A 26,698-nucleotide genomic window follows, 5' to 3' on the forward strand; every position below is an offset into this window, starting at 1 on the left:
CCAGATACTCATAAATCCTATCCCTCAGTACCCTTTCCATTACTTTGCCTACCACCGAAGTAAGGCTAACTGACCTGTAATTCCTGGGGTTATCCCTATTCCCTTTTTTGAATAGGGGCACAACATTCGCCACTCTCCAGTCCCCTGGTACCACCCCCGTTGACAGTGAAGACAAAAAGATCATTGCCAACGGCTCTGCAATTTCCTCTCTTGCTTCCCACATAATCCTAGGATATATCCCATCAGGCCCGGGGGACTTGTCTATCCTCAAGTTTTTCAAAATGCCCAACACATCTTCCTTCCTAACAAGTATCTCCTCTAGCTTACCAGCCCGTATCATACTCTCCTCTTCAACAATACTGTCCCTCTCATTTGTAAATACTGAAGAAAAGTACTCATTCAAGACCTCTCCTATCTCTTCCGACTCAATACACAGTCTCCCACTACTGTCCTTGATCGGACCTACCCTCGTTCTAGTCATTCTCATGTTTCTCACATATGCATAAAAGGGTGCGTGCGTTTGGGGGGCGCGGAGAAGAGAAGAGGGAAGAGATGGAATGCACTGGAGAGAGTGGAGGGGGAATGGGGATAGGGATAGGGAGATGCCGGAAGTCAAGAAGGAAAATTAGTGCACCACGATCTTGCCATATACTGCTGTCAATGAGGACTGGCTAAGCTAGACAATGCTTCCATTGTAGAACAGCTTGTTATCACTCTTGGTTTAGGCTCGGATGTAAACAACTGTCACTCTGACAAGGTTCTGAGGGCTGGCCTATGAAATGATCAAATCTACCGACAATAATCAGTAGAGAATGAAATCAAATTAAAATGAATACACGGAAACTTATTTCCAAATAAAGTCTAAACTTCAGAAACTGGTCGAGCTTCACTCTTCATGTGACAAAACTACCTTAATGCCTAGTGACACGTGCTCTGGATTTAACGTGACATTTTTTTCTGGTCAGAATTGGTGGGAACCCGCATTGTCTTCAATCAAAATTTATAACTGGCTTTAGGCTTTGCAATGGGGAGAAAGACCGATTTAGCTCAACATTTCCGTAATATTCCACACAAGTCACGTGGAAAAGGTAATACACCAACTTGCGTTTATTTAGCGCCTTTAGAAGTAAAACGCCCTAAGTGCTTCACAGAGTCGCAACAAGCAATAGTGGACACTGGGCAATTGATGCTCCAAGTAAGCAGCGTGGCCTCTTGCTTTACCCGCAGGTACGGTGCGAAATCACTCCGAAGTTATTACACACGTGAACACTCCCCAGAGAAGTACCACGTAAAGGAATACATGGGCCGTGCCAACCGAGGACTGTTTATAGGAGCCACACTGTGAACTATTTTAAAAGGAGCTAAATGCCCAGTTATCTTCAGCAGCATGGCAAGAGCTAACCCCCACAACTTAATAGGACAAGTAACTATCACTGTACCTGAGCAGAGCGCTTGTTGGCGCAGTTATAAAAAGTGGTAGCATTACAAATACACTTGTCCAGATGTTTGTCGATAAGAAAATGCGAAAACCCGTAAATACGTTGTGGACACCACATTCTGCAGTAAATGATTTTTCACTAATGTCCGACTAGAAGCTGCCGTCAGCTCTCTTATGGGCTCAGGCACGAAAAGATGCAAAAGACTAAATCTTGATTTGCTTTGCAAATGATTCAAATTCACAAACTTTCGTCGCTAGAAGAACGATTTTATAACACGAACCATCTTCGTGTCTCGAGTCTCGCCACATAACCCACCGCCCTCAGATTATTCAGATCGATCAAGCAATCACTGCCCAGAGATCGTGAAACTGGCAAACACACACATTGTAAAGAATCTGAATCTTCTCAGTAAAACCACAGATATCCAACATGGAAGTAATTCAGTTGAGCAAACAAAATACATTCGATTAACTAGTTGAAGTCATAGGTTTCCTTTCAGTTCTACTGTGTAGCTTCATTATAACACGAGGAACAAACAAGATTAAAAACAACACACCTAACGGCTGGTGCTACATATTTCTTTCAAATCAGTGCACTGACTGCATCAATTGATTTATCACATTACCCACGTCGTTTCTGTAGCAAAATAATGTGTAAAAGTATTCTAAAAATTAAGATATGCATCTTAATCCAAACTGGAGAGTTTTGCTCTATTTTCATTCAATACCGTTGTACTTACACGTAGGGACTGTTTTATTTAAGTAAACTGTCAAACCACAACTGTATATCATATAACCTGAAGGCACTTCTGAATGAAGAGACACGTACATTGAAATATGCAAATATATCCACAGACCAAGATCGAATTGAGAGCATGACAGATTCTTGACTGCAAGGGAAGATAGTTTTTTAAAAAAAAACTGAGCTCAGGCTACCTCGGTTCAGTCGCAACTCCTTCCTAATCCTTCTCTCGGTTTCTCAGGCACCCTAAAATAAAGAAGCTGATGCATAAACGGGAATTAAATCCGGTATCCAAAAAGACCCTGGTGGGAGGGGTTACTTACCAGCTGACTCTGGTATACGGCTGACTGTCCTGTCATCTTGGAGAAGTAGAACTACACAAACACCGCTAAAGCAGAAAAATAGGAAAAGGAGATGAGAACAGCGAAGCAGCCGCGCCGAGTCCTCACAGCAACACACAGAGCTAGGATCGGAATATCTAACTTCTGAAGCGACACAATTGCAGGAAAGCAACTCCTCCCACTTTACCTCACTGCCACAGAGAGAGAGAGAGAGCTGCAAGATTTTCTGGCGCACTAGATCATGCTGAGAGGGGCTGTTTCCTTGATCGTCATTCATATAAAATGACTGAAAGGGTACAATAAAACACTTGTTAGTGACTGTAACTGTCGCCTCATGTCGTTAATACAATTGACCTCTGACTAGTTGGCTAGGGATACTGCCGAAGGCTCATTGTTCCCTGTTTTTATTCCCAGGACTTTGAAAACAGCTGATTTCTTCATAGCCAAATACAACTCCTGACTATTTAAACCTCAGAGTACTGTGGATTTTTGGTTCTTATTCATATGTTGCAGAGGATGAAGGGGGGGGGGGGGGGAAAGGTAATGAGTGCTCTGGGGGATAAAATGCTAATCTTCAGCATACAATAGATCAGAAAATCCTAGGCTCAATTCTTAGCCAGTTTTCAGTTATCTCCCTCCACCAGCGAGAACCACTAAAATCTCCCCAAGGGTCTTGGAATGACTGCAGGAAAATCGGGCAGGTTCCCTGCTGCTGTGTGCATTTATTACGATGTACTATTATAAAGAGGTGGGCAGAACATCAAACTCAACTGGGATGCGCGCGCACACACATACACCACCCGCCCTCCCATGATACAAGTGCCTGCTAATCATTAAGTAAGAACCAAGTCAGTAAAGTTTAACACAGGTGCCCCCCACAGGTGCTCCAGGGGGGAGTGTGGTCAGAGGAGAATAATGGTGAAATCGAACACTAAAGCACAGCAAAAATATATGTCATAGGTGACAAGAGATTATTGCAATTGACAACTGCTTCGCAAGCGTGAAACAAGCTCGTAAACGATCCGATCATTCAAAACTGTTTAGTACTGTTGTTGTCGTGACTAAGAAAAACGTTGAACTTGGGTAACTTTTAGTGATATTGATTGAGAGATATACTCTGTCCAGGAAACCGAGTGTACTGCCCACTGTTCTTCAATGAATGCTATGGGATGGTTTACAATAACTTATACAGACAGAACTCAGCTTGAAGTCTCATTCCAAAGACAATATTTTTGACAGCAAAGCACTATTCCAGTACTACACTAGTGTCAATCTACGATATGTTGTCAAGTTCAGACGTAACTCCAAAACCGAATCATTGAGACCCTGACACAAATTAGCACTTGTATCTGTTATCAATCTGTACTTTGAATGGAGTCAAAAAGTGTGGTGCTGGCAGAGCACAGCCGGTCAGTATTAGAGGAGCAGGATTGTCGACATTTCGAGCATGAGCTCTTCATCAGGAATGCCGATTCTCCTGCTCCTCGGATGCCGCCTGACCGGCTGTGCTTTCCCAGCACCTACAATGTTCACTTTCTCCCTGTACTTTGAATTGAAACAAGATAGAGCAGCTCCTTGTTTCAGTCTAATAAATATTTTCCTTGCCATTCTAATTAATTCTTCTTAAAAATCCTGATCTGAAAGGGGTGACCCACGCCGCGTTACAGTTGCATATGGGCTGATCTTATAGAAGGCCAGCACAAATAGATAGACCTCACTGTCTCCTTCTGTATCTTAACCATTCTATGACTGTAGCACTGCACAAAATGGACTCAATGAGCACCCGAATCTGGCATTAATTTTGAGCTATTTTTGATTTCACAATTAGTATACTATCAATAAGATACATTTTGGGGGTTAACTCATATGGCACGATCTCATGAGTGTGTTTTTCAATACCGAGCACAGTGTTGTTAAAACAACTTTTAATGAGAATATTCCTAATAGAATTTAAGAAAGTTGCCACCGGGCAACTTGTGAGCAGAGTACTGATTGTACAGGATTATGAACGGATAAGCGAAGTTACATAAAGGATAACACACACGTCAGAACATGTTCTTGGATTGTAGCTGCTACGCACAGGGTAGCACAGTGATGGATGTGCTCCGCCGAGGCCTGAGTCACTATGTATCATATGGTGAACAGAGATTAAGCACGAGGCATTACACAAACAGTAACAAAATGACAAAAATAGGTGACATACACTAGAATATTAGCTACTTTGTTACACAGGATATTTTAGAACAATTGCCATCTCAATCTTACAAAAAATATTATACAAATGAAAACTTTACCGATGCAAGACAAAATCTCAGCTACAATATTCTGCACTGTCTCCTTACCGTAGGGATCAATTTAAAAGACGGTACCCTATACTCATTATAAAACTCGGATTTTAGGCTTTTCCAGTTACACATCACACAGATGACGCAGCTGTCTGGCAGATGAGTTCTAGTCATTTTAATCACCCTATTCAGGGATGTTATGACACCTCCAAGACAAGTAAGACATGATCCCAGACATCTGGCTCAAAGGAAGGGACTCTACCACTACGCCACAAAATCCTTAAAACTTCTGTTTATATTGTGGATTTCACAACCTCAGGATGTCCCAAAGTGATTTAATACCAATTAATTACTTTTGAAGTCTAGTCATAGTCGTAGTGTAGGTAAAGCGCAAGTCAAATTGCGCAGAGCCAAATTTCAGTAAAACAATGTGATAATGACCATATAACCTATTGTCCAGTGATGTTAAGGATTGTATATTAACCAGAAACATCAGGATATTTGTACTTCTCCATGAAATAGTGGCATGTGATCTTTTACATTGGTTTAAAGTTTCATCTGGAGAAAAGGCACCTCCAACACTGCTGCATCAACTTAGATTTTTGAGTGAAAGTCTCAGAGTGATACTTCAACACTCCCAGCACTCTGATTCAGAGCTGGGCCTGCTACCAATTAATGGACATTCTCTCTGCTACCTTTATGTCTTTGCACTGCCTTCACTCCAGCCAGATGTTAAATATTTTAGAACATTTCTGGAAAAGTGGAGTGGATTGAACAAACAAAATCTAGTTGGATGCTGTAACATAGTTGATTCAAAAATCATTATTTCTGTGACTAGTTTTTCTGCTAGGGTGGTTCCATTGCTGCTTAGATATCTGTCAAATTTCAGCACAAGTCTTTTCTTCATGCCTTGGTTGCAAAATGTGATTATAGCAAAGTCTTAGCTTGGGGCTGCATTATGGCTTTAGATGTGCAATGACATGAGATGGTTCCATTTTCCTGCCCCTTGAGTTCTTGACTACAGTTCACTCAAACCAAAAGTGAGGGGAAAAGAGGAGTTAGAAACAGTAGCTCTAGCATTCTGTTTGTACAATATAGAGGTTTCAAAACAAACGTGTGTTTGCAGATTATGATGTGGTACATGATGGAATCCAGGGTATCGGTCCAAAACTATAATTTCAAATAAATAGCATTCCAATTAATCAAATTAATTTAATTTGTTCAATGAGCCTATCACAATATTTTCTTGTTGAGAACATCTTCCCATTCTATGCTGTGTTTGAGATCACAGGAACAAAAGACCTACTCCCAACCTATTGAATAGCAAATATTTGCTGGAAAAGGGGATTGCCAATGATTTTAATTCTACTCTTACAAGGAAGCACCTGATTTCTTCTTGGCATCTTCTATTTTAATCAAGCTAAAGGCTAAACTAAGTGCCAAAGCTAAACTCAGCAATGGTGACTATTGTAAACTATAATATGCTATGACCAACAGTTGACAGGATGGAGATAGAGAAAAGCTAGGCTGAGATCATTATTTGACATGATTTAGAGATGCTAGTGTTGGACTGGGGTATACAAAGTTAAAAATCACAACACCAGGTTATAGCCCAACAGATTTCATTAGAAGCACTAGTTTCCGGAGCACTATTCCTTCATCAGGTGTGGCACTCTGAAAGCTGGTACTTCTAATTAACCTGTTGGACTATAATCTGGTGTTGTGTGATTTTTAACATTATTTGAGTTGCTGTCTTTAGTTGCAGATGAAAATTACTGAAAATCTTATAATAAAACTTTATTAGTGGACTAATATTCTTTATTGACACCAATAGCCAAGTTTGACCAGCTTGTATTTTGTCAATTTCCAAGCTCCTCAAAAACAGGTAACAAACCGATACATTTTAAAAGTAACAAGTCCCATTGTATCACACTGTGTTGCAGCATAGTGCAAATTTATTTGTTCTTGCGTAAATGTTTTACGCTTCTAGCTTTTTAACACTCAAAATATTCCTGAATAAGTTTGAAAAAGAAGTGTCACATACACATTTCCTGTTGCTGGACTGTCAAACGAGAAGGCAAAACTTAACCATACAATCTTGCATGATCTGTTTGGGCTCAGAATGTTAATGTTACCGACAGATCCAAATGAGGGGTGGGGGGAGTTTGCTTAAGTGCAGATTTATGTAAGTTATAAAGTGAATATTTTGTTTGTGATAGACTTTGATTTGCTGAACTGAATTCAAGTTTCAGTTCTTAACAGTAAGAGCAATATAGTCTCATAATTAAGACAATGTGAAGACAACAGTACCATCATTGGCTATTCTGATTACAGCAAAAGTCAATTACTCTTAGAATTAATCTGTTTGTTTAGACTTTTTATTTTAAACATGTGGTTTTGTTTCTATTTCAGCTTAAGGTCTTTCAGCAGTTGGCGGATTCTGAATTAATGAAACTGCCCTAACTTTGACAAGTCATTCATTTAGATGAGGTGTGGCTTGGTTTTAATGAATGCTGATCAGTTGAAATTCTAGTTCACTGTGTTTGCCAGTGAGTTGGACTCTGCTTTACCTTGGATGCACAGGGTGGTGTTATCACAACTGCATTGAGCTAAGCACTCCATCCTGCAGCAAGGGCATTGGTATTTTGAAACACTGAGGGCTACCCGAAGTGAGGTTTTCCTGCCATGCTGACTCAGCCATGTCCCTGGATTTGAATAATACTCTATTGACAATTAAATTCTGATTATCATTCACCAAGTCTTGGAATTAATCTGGACAGCACGGTGGCACAGTGGTTAGCACTGCTGCCTCATATCGCCAGAGACCCGGGTCCAATTCCTGCCTCAAGCGATTGACTGTGTGGAGTTTGCACATTCTCCCCGTGTCTCCCCATTTCCTCCAGGTACTCCGGTTTCCTCCCACAATACAAAAATATGCAGGTTAGGTGAATTGGCCACGCTAAATTGCCCATAGTGTTAGATGAAGGGGTTAAATGTAGGGGAGTGGGTTGCGTTTGGTGGGTTGGTGTGGACTTGTTGGGCTGAAAGTCCTGTTTCCACACCGTAAGTAATCTAATCTAATATATGACAGCAGCATATTCCATTAGCAGTGGTAGATGGTATTTAGGTACAGGAAAGTTCAACATCCACTTTTCCAGAACAGCCCCTTAAATCTAAATTAACAGATTAGCATGCTACATGATTCAAATTTTCCTGACTAGGGAAACAGAATGGATCTCAGAGAAACCTATGCAGATATCTTCCAATATTAATTGGCAAAAGGATTCATGACCTGAACCTGCCACATATTTCCATTCTGCAATGTTGCTTTCTGGCTTCTTCTGCAACATCTGCCAGTTGAAAACTAACTTGAAATACCAAACTCTGAATGTGCATTCTTGCACAATGTGTGTGGACTCATTGTCCTGTGGGAATAATGGTGAAATGGTTAGTATTCATCGCTATTATTCCACAAACTGACAACAACTTTAGGAAATGCATTCAATGACAGAATAATTAAGAAACCTAGGAGTAGCTCCAGTGAATCTACATTCTCCATTGGTCCTTATACAGGGTCCACTGACTGTTATACCCCTTGCAAACATGAATTGACAAGAACATCCACTTTGATGGTACTAGAGTGGGTCAGCACCAACCTCAGAAATGATGTCCAAGGTTTATGCTATCCTCACATTTTGGAAGGAAGAGCAGCTGGTAACTGAATTTGGATAATCTACAATAGCATGCAGAAAGTGACATGATATTATCACTCACCAAGACATCACACAAATATTAGCAACCTGCTGCTGCTAGAAGAAACTAAAATAACTAAATAAAATTATAAGTCTTAAAAAAAAGATAGAAATTCATTTCAAGAATGGGCAGAAAATGGATGACATCAGGTTGGCTGTCAGTTGTGCATATATTTGAGAGACACTTAACTTGGTTGCAGTCAATGCAGTCAAATTTCAGGTGCTTTACATACTGAGCAGCCAATCCATACCCATTGGCTGTACACAACTGCTCGAGACAAATGTCTGCCCCCACTTGTCTTCAAAAGCAAAATTTACCAACAGGTGGCCTCTCAAGAGTGTTATTTTCATGAAATAAAGCTTTGAAAATGTTTTCCTTTGAACGTTTATAAATATTCTAGTGATGAGTAAATGGCATACATGTATAGTCAGCCCATGTCTGTGACATACAAACATAAAAACTGACAAGTAAGATTAGTTTGTACATTTGACAACTGGTCCACTCCATGATGTTTGGAGAGCCATGACTGAATACTTCATTACTCCCTCTTCACTCCTGCCATCTTACTCTCATCCGGAAAAGGAAAATGAATCATTCCGGACTTTCATTCCAAAAGGAAAAAAGCTCTTTCAAGTACATTGTCCTTTTAAAGTTATTTTTAATCCAATTTTGATATTAAAATAATTGAAATTGCAACAAAAATCACATGACCTCAGGAAATTTCACAACCCCTTAAGTAGTTTTGAATGATCGTCATTGTTATGAAAGGCATTGATCACTTGTGCAAGTAAACTTCCACATACAGCAGCAGGATAGTGACCCATTCATCCATTCTAGTGATATTGCATTAACATCCTTTGATTTTGCTGTCTGTTTCTTTCTGAAGTGCTTTTAAACATTGAGAACTGGTGACATTTTTCAGGGAACTGACAAAGAGGACCAACCCAAACAGAATGAGGAAACTGAATTAACACACAGCTGAAATGATACAGCAAGGGGGCTAATGAGTAGAATTGCATTTGCTCTTTTACTCTCTACTTCATTTAGCAGTTTCAAGGTGGTTCCTTTATGAAGAAAAAAATGCAGGTCAGATGGGCTGATGCTGCAATTAACTCAATGTTTCTTATACAAGGAATCTAATGATGAGGCATTTTTTACTTGAGGGGGCAATGCCATTCTGAGAAACTGTTAGCAAAGCTTATGTTTTAAGACAACAATATTTCCTTAAGAAATTTTTAATAAACCTCTCAGACATATGACACATATTTTGATGAGGTGGGACTTACACCTGGCCCCCTTGGCCCAGATGTAGGACCACCACTGTGCCACAAAAGTCCAATATAGTTTTTCTTGTATCCTGCTTACTGATCTTCAATCAAAGCCAAATCATTTGGTCATTTCTCTCATTATTTTTGGAATCTTGGTCTGAGTATCTCATCTGCCACATTTTCTTAGGTTACATATGGCTATGCTTCAAAAGCATTTAACTCATGCTGAAGTATTTAGGATGGTCTGAAGACATGAAAAGATGCAATATAAATGCATATTCTTTTAAATTATAGATATTCTGGACTTTCTTTGACATTAAGAATTGCCCATGGTCAGTCAGGAAAGAAAATGCATAAACATATGATCTAGGAGCACAGGAAGATCTCTAGGTCCTTTGAACCTGCTCTAGCCTCAGAAAGATCATGGCTGATCAACTTTCACTCCTTGCATATCAAAAATCTATCTCCTGTTCCTTAAAAATAATCAAAGTCCACCACCTCTTTTAATACCAACACCTGGAGCAGAACTAAACCATTCAGCTCATCGGGTTTCTCTTCCATTCGATTACACTCAATCTGACAATGCTCAACTGTCTTTTCCGTGCAACCCGATTACCTTACTGATTAAATCTGTCTATTTTAACCTTGAATATATTTAATAGCCAAGCCTTTACAGCCCTCTCTGTTGAGAGGCATCCACAGATTAAAACTGTAATCTTCTCATGCCCAAGAGAGTGGCCCCTTATTTTAAGATTACGCTCTGGTCCTAGCTCTCTCATAAGGAGGAACACCCTCTCCACACCTATGCAGTCAAGCCTCCCTCAGAATCCTTTATGCTCCATTAAGTTGCATCTTATTCCTCAAAATTCCTGAGTACAGGCCCAACCTACTCAACCTCTACATGCATGAAAATCCTTCCATGTCTGGGATTAATTTAGTGGACCATTTTTGGACTAGCTCCAATGCTAGTATATCTTTCCTTAGGTATAGAAACCAAAACTGTTCACTATATTCTGGATGTAGTCTAACTAGTTCCTTGTATCGTTTTGGCAAGACCCTTTTTATAATCCATTCCTTTTGAAATAAAAGTTAATATTACATTTCCCTTTTGAGGAAGCTTCACAATCCATAGAGAAATTGTAAAGATGATCATCGACACAACCTACTCAGAGTTCATACACAACTTTTGAATAATGAATCAATGCAAAACCTCTTGCATATTAAAAATACTGTAGTGCCGTCACACAGAATAAAGTGGTTAAATAGAAAATAATGGGGGCCATTATCATATTGTAAACTATATTCATGCCAATGCTGAAAACTAGCTAAGATGGAGTAACAGTGTCACTAAGCCCAAACTTTTAAACTGATCCTTAATGGAGGTATTTTTGGTTGAAAAACAAGGAGTCATGCTGGAAATGGTCTGGAAGAATGGTTTGCCATCAGTTAAACAACTGGTACACACAACATGCCACCATGACTGCAGAGTAAAGAAAATCTGAAGTTCACAAACAATGCATTTTTCAGCAAGTGTCTAGAGATTATTGATGGGGATGTGAGCACTGAAGCCTGGAGGTTCATTTTCTGGCAAATTAAAGGACTTTGTTTAACTCTCCTTTAGGAGATTTTTACATCTGATATTTAATTTGGCATGTTTCATAGCACTTTGTTCTTTTGACCATGTGCTCCAAATTAAAAATAAGTCTGCATGCTGCAGTCAGTAAAAACAAAACCTGAAAATATGTTGCAAGGACAGTTATGGATGTTGCATTTGTGCTTTTCAATGGTTCTGATTGACTGCCTTCAAAGTGAGGCGGGTAATCCATAACCTCAAATAATCTCTGCTGGCACAACCCAGGCCTGGAAGGATATAATCATCATCGAACTGCTGGAGCATTTTCACAATTGAAGTAGACATGGTGAAAAATGATACACACTCACCACATACTTTACTGAAATCCGAGTGATAATTCTGACTCGATGTCTTTTTCTCAGTCATTGCCTGTAATTGAAAGCAATGCCCCACTGTGAACTACACTACAAAGCACTACAATGAGGTACTGAATACAACAGTATACTAGGAATACGACAGAATACTAGGAAACAATTATTGCGCCATTATAAATAATCACTAACAAACTTATAGATTTTTGGTCAGTGTTGTTTCCTAAAGCTTGTTCTGCCACAACAGCTACAGCATGGCAAGTCCATGAACTCCGTCGCAACTTGAAAATTTGAACATTTGTAAACAATAAATGAATAAATAGCATGAAATCCAAGTGTTTAAGACCATATTAATTAACACCCGTACTTAGTTCTGTTACAACAGGCAAAATTTCCACAGGTATAAGAATAATTGCAATGCCTGCTGCATCACAAATAAAAAAACCTGTCAGTTTTGTACCTAGCAGGCACTTACATGGTCACCCAATTGGCCTTCCATCAGGATCACTTCCCAGGACAGCTATGCCCCACCGTATGGGAATATACTGACTAATTGGAGATTGGCCATCACGGAGAGCTTCAGTGTCTGCTGGTGGCTCAGCTTGGAAGTCTAGAAGCAGCAGGATCGAGTGGTACATTATCAAAGGGAATGTGGTTACGGAGAGATAGGGACTGGGAGGCCTCACTAACAAGGACAGGAAGTGGCTTTCAGCAGCTCTACCTATCTCCCCAGCTGCGCCTTGAATCATCCCAACCTGGGGTGGATCAATGTCACTACCCTGACCCCACACTTCTCACCCACCAGGCAGGCCTCTCCTTGTACAAATCAGGGAAGCTGCTCGCATTCTTGTCTCCTTGGAATGGAGTTAATCATTGCAGTGACATGAAGTCATTAATTGATTACAAAGGTGTCAATGGGGAGTTGGGCAGGAAGGCTTCCGAAAGGCCAACCACCCAGAACTTACTTTCAATCTTCCCATCACCACAGAGATTATCTTTCTCATGGCAACTATCAATTAATTAACTTTGCCTCCTGTCAGCTTCCTTGCTCTTTTTCTGGCAGCGAAGATTCTGCCCAATGAACATTGTCTGCTTTGTAAAAAGTGAGGGAGAGACTGTGTGGTCAGATGACACTAGTCTAAGAGCAGATTCGCTTTGAATTCACACATTTGCCTCCCAGTCCCTATCTCTCCACAAAATAAATTCATTATTTCAAATCAGTATGAATAAGTCACTTAAAACAAGTATTGATATTTACATATTTACAAAATGCTCATCATTTTGGGGAGTTTAATCCATGGAACGTTTGAGTAAATCATAAAAAGCTCAGCTGAGAGTAAAGTATTTCAGTTCAAATTCTGGTCAGCACTGATTTAGATAAAGTCCAACAGTCAATATTAAGGAGGTGTCGAGCTCCCTAGTGCAGAATGGGTATCTGATCCTGGTTCTAATTGATGAATCCGAGAGAGAGAGAGAGTGTGCGCGTTTGAGCAAAAGACTAAGACAGGTTTTGGCTTAGTACTTCACTTGCTATATGGTTGAATTATATATCAGCATTTCTTTCAGCAAATTGCTGAAGGACTGCATAGAACAAAACCATTTAAATCAGATTTATGATATTTAATGGAATATTTGATAAAGTAATTCAAATAACATTGTCAATATAACATGTTGGAAAATCAACCATAAAAACTTCCCACATAAGACACAATGAATATTGCTGTTGAGACATTAAGAGTTTAATTTTAGTGTGAGAGACATAAGCTATGGTGAAAGTTGGGGCTGAATCATAAGACGGGTCCAGTAGGATATCTCTCAAAACTGAATGCGTTTTTGTTGCATGTATTTAATGAGAGATCCATTAAAATACAGTAAAAAGCTTCCATTTGTCACCACAATGTGGCATCATTTTGATAGTTTAAACTATATCATTTCGATAGTTTAAACTATATAATTTCATTTTGCTTTTATTTGTAAGGAGAAGTCCATTTACATTAGAGTTCTGAGCTGGCTCAGAACTACCACTGCCTCGGTAGACCCAACTAGGTAAATCGCCAATCCTCAGATGCCATCTTTTGCTGCTGGGCTGTCTCACCTTTGTGCTGCCTGTGCCATTCCCAGCAGCACTGGAGTTTCTTGCAGTGGCCCACCTCAATGTTACCATGATGCCCTTCTGATACTGCTTCACCCCCACCAGTGCCGATGAATTTGCTGATTCTCAGGTGCCACCTTACACCACTGGGCCTACCTTGCTGATGTCGCCTCAGGACCCACTCTCCCCCACATTGGGTTTGCTCTTCACCTACCACAAGTCCACCGTTGATGCTGTCTGAACTCTTAATGGCAAAAAATAAATGCAAAAAGAAAAACCACGAAAAGAGAAAAACAAAAAGGAAAAAGTGGTTGAGTCCTGTGCTCAGGAGCCCTGCTCTGCTGTCAGTGGATGTTTTATGCACTTGCCAAGTGGCAAGCTGAATTTCTTATTAGACAGCTGTGAGTTGCCAATTAAATGGGATTATTGCTTGTTAAACACCTTATTAATGCCACAACCCATCTCATTAATATTCAGCTATTCATTTTTAAAAACATGCTGAACAAGCTAAATGCTGAAAAATCTTGACATGGAAGTCAGAGCAGGTACCTGGTGACTTCAGTTTGGGGCTAGCTCCAAATGACCTCCATGTAGGAGGCTAGATGCTTACAGTTCAGGGCATGCACCGTTGGGCAATGGCTACACACAACCCACATCCATAGACATTGGCACTCACCACCTGATAGCTTCAAAGAACACTCATGGAACTTCTCATCTCTACCTGCAGCACGTGTCTGCTGTTCAGTGCAATGCCTCTGGCTCTATGAGCAACTACCATTGTAATTCTACAGCAAAGAAACTGTGCTCAGAGGCTCACACCCAACTCAAATGACTGGACAAGGCTGCATCTCTATCTGATTCATTTATCCTCATGGCTGTCACTTACTCGGAGACCAGCTGATGCTCACAGCATTGCTGCTTCCTCTTGTCAAGCTTTGCCTTTTTATGCTTTCCTCTCTCTTCCAGAGATACAAGTCTCACCATACTGCTGTAGTTCTGTGCTGTTTAGCACAGACACAAATACAGGAAGCTTGTTGCAGCTGTCAGCAGTCCTCAGTCCTCAACTGAAGGGAGATGGCATTCAGTCTGGAGGTACAGACTGAGTAAGTCATGGGCAGCCTCCTATACTAGTCCTTGGACATAGTCAGTCAGCGTCAAAATGCCCTCCACATAAGGGATGAAGAGACAAATGTCAAGCAGCTCACCACCTGCTTTGATTTTTATGCTGTATTTGAGGGCAGTTTTTCTCCTGGAATCAGAGAATTGTAGGTATTATGGGAGATGAAAATGGGTGGCACAACTGTAATTTTGATGAAGGTGGGGAGATGTCCCATTGAATGAGTAGGCAGCACAAAGGGCATGCAGGGTTAGTGGTTGGGGTTGGAGAGATTCAATGAGGGAAATAGAGTGTGGCAGAGCATGAACCTCGGAGGAAGAGTAGGTACAGTGGCAAAGATAAAGTGAGTGTAAGCTTTATCAGAGAAAAGATACACGGGTGGAGACGGAAAAGTAATTGGCTTTCTTGTCATATTGTATTCCTAGCTGTGTATTCCTCCAGAGTTGAAAAGTGTGGTGCTTGAAAAGCACAGCAGGTCAGACAGCATCTGAGGAGCAGGAGAATCAATGTTTCAGGCATAAGACCTTCATCAGGAATGTAGAGGGGGAATGTAGAGGGGGAAGGAGGCTGGGGCGGGGGCTGGGGCGGGGGCGGGAGAAAAAAAAGAGTAGCTGGGAAGGCAATAGGTGGATGCAGATGGGGGGGGGGGTGATTATGAGAGGTTGGTGGATAGGGTGGAGCAGATAGGTTGGAAGGAAGATGGACAAGTTGGACAGGTCGAGAGGGCAGTGTCAAGTTGGAGGGTTGGGAGGAGGGGAGATAAGGAAAGTGAAGTCGATGTTGATGACTTTCCCCCTGCTTGACCTATCCATCTTCCTTCCCACTTGTCTGCTCCACCCTCCCCATCAACCTATCACAATCAGCCCCCACTTGCATCCACCTATCACCTTCCCAGCTACCTTCCCCCAAGTCCCAACCCCCCATTTATCTCTCAGTGCCCTCCCATCCCCTGACCAACATTCCTGATGAAGGGCCTATGCCTGAAACATTGATTTTCCTGCTCCTTCACTGGTCAGGCAGCATCTAAGACTGCAGTACCCTGGGTGGAAACTTTAGACCACACTGGCTTGGTCTGCTGTCATCACCTCTCCTGCTTGCCTTGACAAAAAGGGGACATTCGATGTTATGGGCATAAGCCCTTCATCAGGACTGGTCCTGATAAAAGGCTTTTGCCCGAAATGTTGATTTTTCTGCTCCTCAGATGCTGCCTGACCTGCTGTGCTTTTCCAGCACCACTCTAATCTAGACTCTGACTTCCAGCATCTGCAGTCTTCACTTTTGCCTGGAAGAGGACATCTGCCAGTATAGCACACCATCCGGACCCCTGCCTGTAAAACTGGGGTGTAAAATTTCCCATGTCTGCTATCTTTTGGGCAAAAGTCGGTCAGCATGCTGGGCTGCTTGGACTGACAGTATTTTGTCCAGCTATATAACAATCTTCTAAAGAAGAATGCACTGGCACCAGCAATTCGGGAATATCCATCGAGAGGTTTCAGGAAGGCTGGATAGTAATGCGAGTTTAGAAATGGATGTGGAGGACACAATAAGGGCAGAATAGGTAGTTAATGAGGCAGGTTCAGTAAGATAGAGTAAGAAATTGGGCTAAGCCGTACAGCTAAAAACCATCCCGAAAACCCCATTCAATTTCCACTTAACTAAAAATAAAGATTCAACCAGATGATCATCACTTCTGTATTGGCGTACTAAACTCTCAATTAAAAAATTGAATCAAACACTTGTTTTCATGAAGGTGGTATCCCTTTAAGTAAATTTTAATCAGAATGACATAAGAGTGAACCATGAACAACTTGCCTTTATTGCAAAGGCCCTCACTGTATTGCACTGCTTGTTGGCTCAATATTTTCAGATAATGGACATACTCTATCTATTTAATCAAGTTTCTGATGGATCGCACTGCTGAACCAGAGAACCATGTTCACAAAAGAGAAGTGTCTGTGATAAAGAATCAATTCTGCTAATAGCCCTGTCACCAGCTGTACACTAACCATGCATGTAATCAGATCAAATTGTCTTGGAGACAGGAAGCAAAAACAGAAAGGTGTCCTTTTGACAGGAAATGTTTATATTAAAGTGATTATAGGCCATGAAACTGGCTATTAAGCCCATCTCCAGAATCATTGGGCAGTTCTCCCATTTCTTGGGATCAGCCCCAAAAGAATTATCTTTAAAGTTAATGGTCATATGTCATTCAAACTTCAAAATTTGTTGCAATTTTAGTGGAAATATAGAAGATGCAAGTGCAAGACAATGGTTTACTTTCCATTGATGTTAGACAGGCCACAATTGCAAAAACCTATATTGGAAGCTAATTAAATTGCACCTCACAGCATTGTACAGTTTCCACTGAGCCAGCAGTTATTTTCCCTTTTCAATTACCTTCTCTTCCTTTCCCATAGAAGACATATGGGCCAAATTTTCATACCAGTGTTAGGAATGGAGAGTGGATCATTTCCTGACAATGCAGCCTGTGCACTGGGTGGCCACCAAGAACAATGGGTTAGAATACCATTTCCATTTGCGGGGGCTTCAGCCATGATCTATTCATGACTATTAGGTCACTCTATACGTGCCACATTATCCTCCCAGGTCTTATCCCAATTCCATGATCTGTTCACATATATCTTATGTTCCTTTTATAACTCCAATACCTCCTTTGCATCCTCATTCATCCTCCTTATCCACTTGCCAGTATGAACTATGGGCAGATCTTATTGTAGTGATTGGAATGAAGTCAGAAAGGTAGATGTCAGAATGAATTCTCTGATTGGACCAGGCAAACAGCCCCAGTCGGATAATCCTTTCTGACAGATATAAACAGGAGCGTCACAGGTTCTCCTCAGCCTAGGAGCCAGCTCTGAGCTAGCGGAATCAATGAAATGTACTATGTACGTGAAAATAAAACAGTGACTTGATGACAGAATACCTGTCTTCATAGTGTTATTTCAGTGGCAATGAGAGAAAAACATGCCTCTGAAGAGATTTGCCCTCAGTCACATTTGAGTCAGGGTAAGCAATTCTGGCATCATGCCTCTATCTGGTAAGCTTGAGCTCATTTGATCCATCCAAAGACTGGGTCCAATATGTGGAAAGGATGCATTAGTTATTTTAATGGCAAACAACATTGGGGCTGACAATAAACAACAAGTAATTCTCCTGATAACAAAAAGCTACATGTCCACAAGTTATTAGGAGCCCAACCTTCCCAGAGGCACCAGATACTACAACCTTTTAAGAGTTGATGGCTTTAGCTAGGGAATATTACAGCCCAAGCCTCCTCCAATTCTGAAATGTTATCAGCTTTACTCAGCAATTTGTGAACCAGAGGAAACTGTATTGGGATTTTTGATAAGGTTACGATGAATGGCAGAGTTGTGTGATTTTGGTTTAATCTGAAGTGAGATGTTGAGAGACTGTTTGGTTTGTGGGATTAATGATATGATCATGCCTACTAGCTGAAGACTATCTGAACTTCAAACAGGCTATACAACTGGCACTCTCATTAGAAAATGTGAGAAGTGGAGCATCTGAATTACAGGGTATTCTAATGGAAGTGGACACCCTCACCAGGGCGACTGAGCTTGGGGAGCACTGCTTGAGTGAAGGCAATTGCATAGCCTCACACAGGACATATCCTGAGCAGAGGGTCTCTGGATCAGCCCATAGCAAACCCCAAAACAAAGCCAAGCCTCTACTGAACAGTTAAAATTTTCTGGAGGGCCTGGACCGGCAGGCTGTTGTAGTTGCTGCTAGTATGTGGATTCAGGACAGCAAGCACATGTATCCCTGCACACCCTGGAAAGTATATCTACATCTGGTTTGGACTAGTTAAGTTGCTTAACATCCAAATCAGAACCAAAATAAACATCTGGTTAAATGGTATTTGGTTCTTACGGACTTGGAGTTTTATGAAGGGCTTATGTCCGAAATGTTGACTCTCCTGCTCTTTGGATGCTGTCTGTCCTGTTGTGCATTTCCGGCATCACTCTTTTGGACTGACTTCTCCAGCATCTGCAGTCCTCACTTTCTTCTAATGGAGGTTGATACCTTTACAGCTGTATTAGTAACTGCAGAACCATATTTTACCAAAATTTGCTCTGGATTCCAACCCATAAGTGCGTAAGATGTTGGCCAGGATGACCAGCTCTGTTGGGAAACCACTACAGATAAAAAGGTACAATTTGGGTTCCCGTCTCTTATGAGAAGCAGCTCATTCTGTTAACACTGCTTATAGTAAAAGGCTTGGGCGGGGCAAAAATCAGTTGAAAAATATTTAACTTGACTGGCTCAACACTTTAAATTAGAAGATGACTGCCTGAATGACATCCTAATTTAATACCTGGATGTTTTTCAGGGGGATCTAGGGACTATCAAAAGGAGCGTAGGCCACCGTACATGTTGACTAAGAAGCAATGCCATGATTGTGCAAGGCCCGCCCAGTGCCATGTGTCTTATGGGCAAAAGTTGAGGCAGAAATCAGGAGGCTGGAAAGTGAAGGAATCAAACCAGGTAACACAGTTTACAGAATGAGCAGCACTGGTCATACTGATTGTGAAGCCAGATAGGTTGGTTCACCTTTGTGGGAATTTCAAACTATATGTACCCAAATTCTCACCTATGGGGCTTAAGTTCAAAACTGGTGGGGAAGCAGCCTTTCACGAGACTGGGACATGAAACATGCATACCTGCAATTGTGATTAGATGAGGATTCCCAGAAGTATGCTACAATCAATACTCATAAGGGTTTGTACCAATGTACAAGACTGCCATTTGCAGTATCAGCAGCCTGCATCCTTTTCCAGCAGACCATAGAGAATATTTTACAAGGGCTAACCGAGGTTGCCATTTATCTGAATGACATGCTAATAAACAGGAAGACCGATAAAGAGCATTTGGAGAAATTGGACAGAGTGCTTAAATGTTTCTCCCAGGCAGGCCTATGCCTTAGAAGGGAAAAGTGTTCATTTGAGACACCCAAAGTGACCTATTTGGGTTACAGAATTAAGACAGGGTTACACCTGTTGGAAGATTAATGAGGGTGATCAAAGTTGCCCGGCTACCATGTCTGTACCGGAGCTTAGGTCTTTCCTTAGGCTGGGGAATAATTCCTAAAAATTCATGTGTAACTTGGCCTCCATCCTGGCACTCGCACATTGGCTATTAATAAAAGGTCAGCGTTGAAAATCACCTTCCTGGCCAAGATGTACCTTTAGGAAGGTGCTGAAGCAACTATCATCTAAGGTGTTAGCACACTGATTACAAGCAAGATGTGGTGCTGACATGCGATATCTCTCATGTGTAATTGGGGTAATGTTGGGGAAATGGCAGGAAAGACCCTGAACCTGTTTGCATGTTAACTTTGCAGGTCTTTTCATGGAGTCTATGTTCTTAGTCATTGTGGACAGCCAGGTCAACATCATAGAAATAGAATTCCCCGATTGGAGCTGTTAACCTGGTCCAATTGGAGCCCTGGCTGACAGGAGAGTCATGGGTTTTGCTCAGTTTAGGAGGTGGCTCTGAGCTCACTGAGTTATTGTTATGTACTATGCATGTGTAAACAAAGAGTGACTTAGAATCTTGGAATTCCTACAGTATGGAAGCAGGCCATTTGGTCCATCGAGTCCACACCAACCTTCTGAAAAGCCTCCCATCCAGACCAACTCCATCCCTGTATTCCTAAGTTTCCCCTGGCTAATCTACCAAGCCTGCACATCCCTGGACGCTATAGGCAATTTAGCATGGACAATTCACTTAACCTGCACATCGTTAGAGTGTGGGAGGAAACCAGGGCATTCAGAGGAAACCCACACAGAAACGTAGATAATGTGCAAACTCCACATAGACAGTTACCAGAGGCTGGAATTGAACCTCGGTCCCTGACATTGAGGCAGCAGTGCTAACCACTCAGCCACCATGTGCCCCAAAATGATGACGGAATATTGGGCTTTGTGGAATTATTTCCATCTTGATTCCTGAAACAATGCTAGCAAGTCTTTGAAATGCTCACAGAACCCTCAAATTAACTCATCCATTCAAAATACACTTGAACAAAAGTATACCTCCTATTAGTTCATAAAACTATCACTCCAACAAAGCCATTTAAACTTAATTGAGAAAAATACTCAATTTTAATGCTCATGAAACAGTCAAAGTAAGAAGACATCCATTCAGAAACCTCCAAAAACCTTAATTCCAAATGCTCGTTGAATTGTCAAACAAGTTCATATCTCCTTGACAACTGTGTCAACAGGCCCCTAATAAGCTAAGTCCATTTCTAGGTTTAGAACTCAGCCATATATTCATACTAACATTGGATTGCACAACTCTATAAACAAATTACTCAGTGCAAAACAGAACCATTGAAATTGATGATTTGCAAGGGCTCAGATGTTTGGACTTCTAAGATTCAAAGTACAAGGACCAGCTGACACATTAGTGCTAAACAAAGAGACCTTGGAGTGTAGGTTTATAGCTCCTTGAAAGTAGAGACACAGGTAGATTGGATAATGAAAGTGGCAGTTGGTATGCTTTCCTTTATTGGTCAGAGTATTGAGTACAGGAGTTGGGAGGTCGTGTTTCTGTTGTACAAGACATTGGTTAGGCCACTTTTGGAATATTGCATGCAATTCTGGTCTCCTTCCTCTTGGAAAGATGTTGTGAAACTTGAAAGGGTTCAGAAAAGATTGACAAGAATGTTGCCTGCTTTGGAGGATGAGTTACAGGGAGAAATTGAATAGGCTAGGGTTGTTTTCCCTGTAGTGTCAGAGGCTGAGGGGTGACCTTTAGGAGGTTTATAAAATCATGAGCATAGATAGGGTAAATAGACAAGGGCTTTTCCCTGGAGTGGAGGAGTCCAGACTAGAGGGCATATTTTTAAGGTGAGAGGGGAATGATATAAAAAGGGACCTAAGGGGCAACACTTTCATACAGAGGGTGGAGTGTGTGTGGAATGGGCTGCGAGAGGAAGTGATGGAGGCTAGTACAATCGCAATAGTTAAAAAGGCATCTGGATGGGTATATGAATAGGAAGGCTTTGGAGGGATATGAGCTGGGTGCTGGTAGGTGGGACTTGTTTGGGTTGGGATACCTGGTCAGCATGGACGAGTTGGACCGAAGGGTTTGTTTCTGTGCTGTACATCTGACTCTATGACAGTTGAATGCATATGACCCCCTTATCCATTGGAAAAAGTACTTGAATATATCAACATATACTCAATGCTGATCAATTTAATGGTCACATGTTTTAAGGATGGAATTTTATAATTTATGTTTTGAATATAGACATTAATCATATGGTATCTAAAATGGACATTTGATTAGATTAGATTATTTACAGGGTGGAAACAGGCCCTTCGGCCCAACAAATCCACACCGACCCGCCGAAGCGCAACCCATCCAGACCCATTCCCTCTACATTTACCCCTTCACCTAACACTACGGGCAATTTAGCATGGCCAATTCACCTAACCTGCACATTTTTGGACTGTGGGAGGAAAACAGAGGAAACCCACGCAGACACTGGGAGAATGTGCAAACTCCACACAGTCAGTTGCCTGAGGCGGGAACCCGGGTCTCTGGCGCTGAGAGGCAGCAGTGCTAACCATTGTGCCACCGTGCCGCCCGCTATTTTTTTTTAAACATCACCCACCTTTACTTTGAAGCTAGCAACACTTTTACACTTCTTTCTAAAGATTTGCAACTCTACAACACAGGCTTCCTCCAGGTTTCATAAACTGACTGACCCAATGTTTTACACAGGCTTTAGAAATCCACCTACCTTGCTAAAGATATCAAACTCAAGTTCAATACTGAAACATTTAAAAGGCTGACCTGATGTTGCAGTTCATTTTCCTACTCCAACTAAAATGGCAGAGGACATTAGCTGGAAATTTTTAAACTTTCTGTCCTCCGCCCCCACCTCCATTTGTAGGTGCCTGATGTAGTTTTGCTCAATGATGGGATGGCGAAGGTTGCTGGTGTACAATTCCATAGGTGACAGGTACCTATCGGCATTTTGCTCATACAGCCGTTTGGCAGCTGGGATTGAGAGTGAATTATTAAATTTAGGATGGAAGGACTGTGTACATTTTTCAACACAGACTTCTTGAACTGGATCAGGACTCCAACTAAATATTCTCATCTTTGGACAAGGAACATTAAAAATAATCAAAACATTCCAACGATTGCCTTGGCAGAGGCCAGTTGGCTCAAAACAAGCAACTGATTCAATCTGGGGCACATTTCGTATCCATGATGCTCTCAACTGCCGAACCATTCGGACGAAATTGAAATAATTTCCTTCCGAGATAGTTGAGTCCCAGATTAACAATAGTAACAAACTGACATTCTCCAATATGATACTGGTTATTCTGTTTTATTCTGTTGATGATGTATTAGGCTACCAAATTTGTTTTACATTATTTAATTCAAGGTCAATTGAAAAATAAAACAGCTGTCCAAGTGAATTCCTCAGTGGGAGTGGGAATATATTTCATGCTTTCTCTCAATCACTTGCTGCAATGAAATCATACAAATGTTAAAGTAATTTGCTTGCCCATTATTTTTCCTGGTGACAATTACATCCATAATTAGTTGACAGAAAATATTCCCATCTTTTCTTGTTTTAACACTCTTTATCTCAGATTTATTGATACCAGTGATTACCAATGAAACAGGATTGAGATTTAAGCTGAGATTCTTTGATTAGGATCTGAAAGTACTGAATTCAAAAGAATTATCATGCAAATTCAACACTTGTTTGAAGTCCAAAATGATTTGTTTATTACTGAATGTTAGATTGTACACCACCCTTTGTGACTAAAAGTAATAATTTAATTCATGGAATATAGAGACTAGTTTGCAAACAAGGAAAAATCAAAGTAATTCATCTTTGGAGAAAACTAACATGAAAACCTACATATTAAGTGACATTTAGTTTGTGGGAAGGACAAATTATTGTTCCTGCATGGAAACTGAAAAGGGACAATTTGGTTCAAGACTCTTTGGCTAAGTGTAACATTTAGTGTGATGCATCAACAAGGAAATTCTTGGAGTCAAATGTTTAGTTTATCTTAGTTAGGCATATTCTAAGTATGTTACAAATAGTGAACAATTCCAGTAACTCTGGTGATTCTGGTGGCTATAAAGCACAACCTGGCTGCTGGGGCATCCATTTGGGTTCTTCGCAATAAATACAGAGTTTAATGAAGAATGTTTTAAAGAGAAGGCCTTCAATTTTTCACTTGAGAGCCTCAGCCTGTTGCAGGGAGGCAGGGAAGGTGACAAAGGCCATCTTGCGAGAGAGTTAATCCAGGTGGAGCTATGAAGTTAGCATGACCCCAAGTAGCCTGATTAAATGCCCCTCCCACCAAACCCATTTTGGAAAATCACATGATTCTCCCCCCCTCTTCCCTCTTCGCGCCCCCCCCCCCCCCCCCCAACTCCCCCATCCTCACTTGCTTTATAGGAATACACCAAACTGCTATTTTCTGTAGAATGCTAGGATGTCAGCATTTGAGTTTCCTTAAGAGGACTCCTGTATTTCAACAAAGCTTTCTAAAAATAATTTAAAAACCTGACTCAAGAATTTTAGTCAACAAGGGAGTTGATTGTTGTGGAGGGGAGTACTGGCAGGAAAGTCGAATTAAAGCTACAATCAGATCCACCATAATCTAATTGAATGCAGAGCTGACAAGGATGAATGGCAGTTACCCTGCTACTATTCCTTATGATCTTATGAATGTGGCTCCCACAAAACATTAATTAACATTAATAGATTAATATCAGTTAAGAACTGTATCAGCATGACATTTACTGGAAACCTGCTTTTGTGGTGGTCAAGACGCAAAACCTAAGCATCATAACCTTGCTTTATTAGAGTGAAATACATTTCAGAAAGATGTTTGAGGGAAGATACAAACTAGAAGAGAGTCAAGTAAAAAGTTAAAAATGTTGTTCTCAATTGAGTGGATGTTGAAAGAGTGAATCAAGTTCACAGGAAAGATTCTACAGACCATTGCCTTTCCAATGGACATTAGAGATTAAATGCTCTTCCATTTGCTGCAATAGTTAGTCAAATACAGTCCAAGAATTGGGATACTTCAAAAAGGAGTTTGGTCAATCAAGTAGTTGGTATGAAAAACAGCAACAGATTTTAGTAAATGTGATAGATAAAAGAAAAGCTAAAAAGTCAGCATTTAAAAAAGTTCTTGCAGTTTGCCTGAGCACTGGATTGGGAGATTTGGTAATGATATAGTCAACATCCCTTTGGAATATATTGTTAAGTATCCACACATACAACTTTTATTTTAAAAGAAAAAAAAAGACAAATAGGACTGCACTAGCCTCATTTTTAATAAAACAAAAGGCACAAAATTGATGGAAAAGGTAAAAGACCAAAAGACCAAAGAAAATACTAGTTTCCTGTGATTAGGTGACCATAATGGTACTCTATAACAGTTATGAACAACAACTTGAATTATGATTTAATGTTAAATCCAGTGTCTTTTGCTTTTGGAGACCATGGTCACAGTGATTTTGAACTGTGCACTGCAGCCCACATATCAGATATTGCAGGTTACTCATTGAGACCATGACCATATGAAAAGGATCAACAATGTTGTTTTTGATGACTGTTCTCTTGAATGATAGTTCTAGAAATGGAGCACACAATCCATACGTTTTGGTTTATTTAAGGCTTCTCAAACAAGAAAACCTTACGGTCCATATCAAGACCGAGTGACACTTGTACAGCACACGTACTTTCCACTCTGAACAGGAATATGGAGATAGGTTACAGTTTCAAAGCAGCCACTGATTTCATGTACCTGAGATATGTGACTAAATCTCAGTTTTCACAATGTGAAGTGCAATTCCTACACAAAATAACTTGCATTCATATAACACATCTCATGACCACCTGATGTTTCAAAGCATTACAGCTGTAATGTATGAAATTGAGCAGCCAATTTGCACACGATAACCTCCCACAAAATCTAATACAATAATGATTGGCTGTGTTTTATGACAAGTTGAGTGATAAACGTTAACCAGAGCAATGGGGTTAACTCTCTGCTCTTCTTTGAAATAGTGTTGTTGGATATTTTAAGTCTACCTGAGGGAACAGAAACAAGTCTTCAATTTAATACCTTAGCTAAAAAGATTAAATTCATTCACTTCAAGTAAATTGTTCTTCTCAGGCCCTGGAATGAAACTTGAACCCACACCTTCTCAGCCACCAGTGTCTCTTATTTTTGCTCTTATCAATCCAACGAAAATGAACAAAACCATATTTGCTCTACCGGATTAATCAACTTTCAATAGATTTGGCTGGAAGCAGGACTGAGAGATATCCTGACATGCCCCCTCAACTCTAGAGTAGTGGATGCAATGCTTTATATTTAATGAATAGCTTGCAATTTCAAAAAAATATACTGCAGCATCATTCCAACAATAGTGGCAAATGAAACATAAAACATTTTGATAAGGTGACAGTAACTCATGCATCTATTCACCCAAACTGGATCGTACAGTACCCAAACAATCAAATAGTTCAATCCTCAAATTCCAATCTGCTATCCAAAAATCCCATATTGACTGGACAATCATTTAGAAGCTAGTTAGCTAACTATAATTGTACTGCAAGGCTTCTGGATTGAAGTGTGTGTGTGTGGGGGGGGTGGGGTTGAAGGGCAGACAGAG

General features: G+C 40.7%; 1 protein-coding gene across 5 annotated transcripts in view; it reads right to left on the minus strand.

Moving 5' to 3' along the window:
• Window positions 1-26,698, minus strand: part of LOC140495881 (probable E3 ubiquitin-protein ligase MID2) — a 389,997-nt gene that overhangs the window by 140,497 nt on the left and 222,802 nt on the right. Inside the window, exon 2 of one of the 5 annotated variants that reach the window (XM_072595108.1) lies at window positions 2,504-2,568. The exons of 3 other annotated variants lie outside the window; for them this stretch is intronic. The gene's annotated coding sequence lies outside the window, so the exon portion shown is untranslated. Of the gene's footprint in view, window positions 1-2,503; window positions 2,569-11,768; window positions 11,830-26,698 lie in introns of all 5 variants that reach the window. One more of the 5 variants, XM_072595111.1, reaches the window with a different exon arrangement.

Source organism: Chiloscyllium punctatum, chromosome 25 (genome assembly GCF_047496795.1).
Source record: "Chiloscyllium punctatum isolate Juve2018m chromosome 25, sChiPun1.3, whole genome shotgun sequence".
Classification (NCBI taxonomy): Eukaryota; Metazoa; Chordata; class Chondrichthyes; order Orectolobiformes; family Hemiscylliidae; genus Chiloscyllium; species Chiloscyllium punctatum.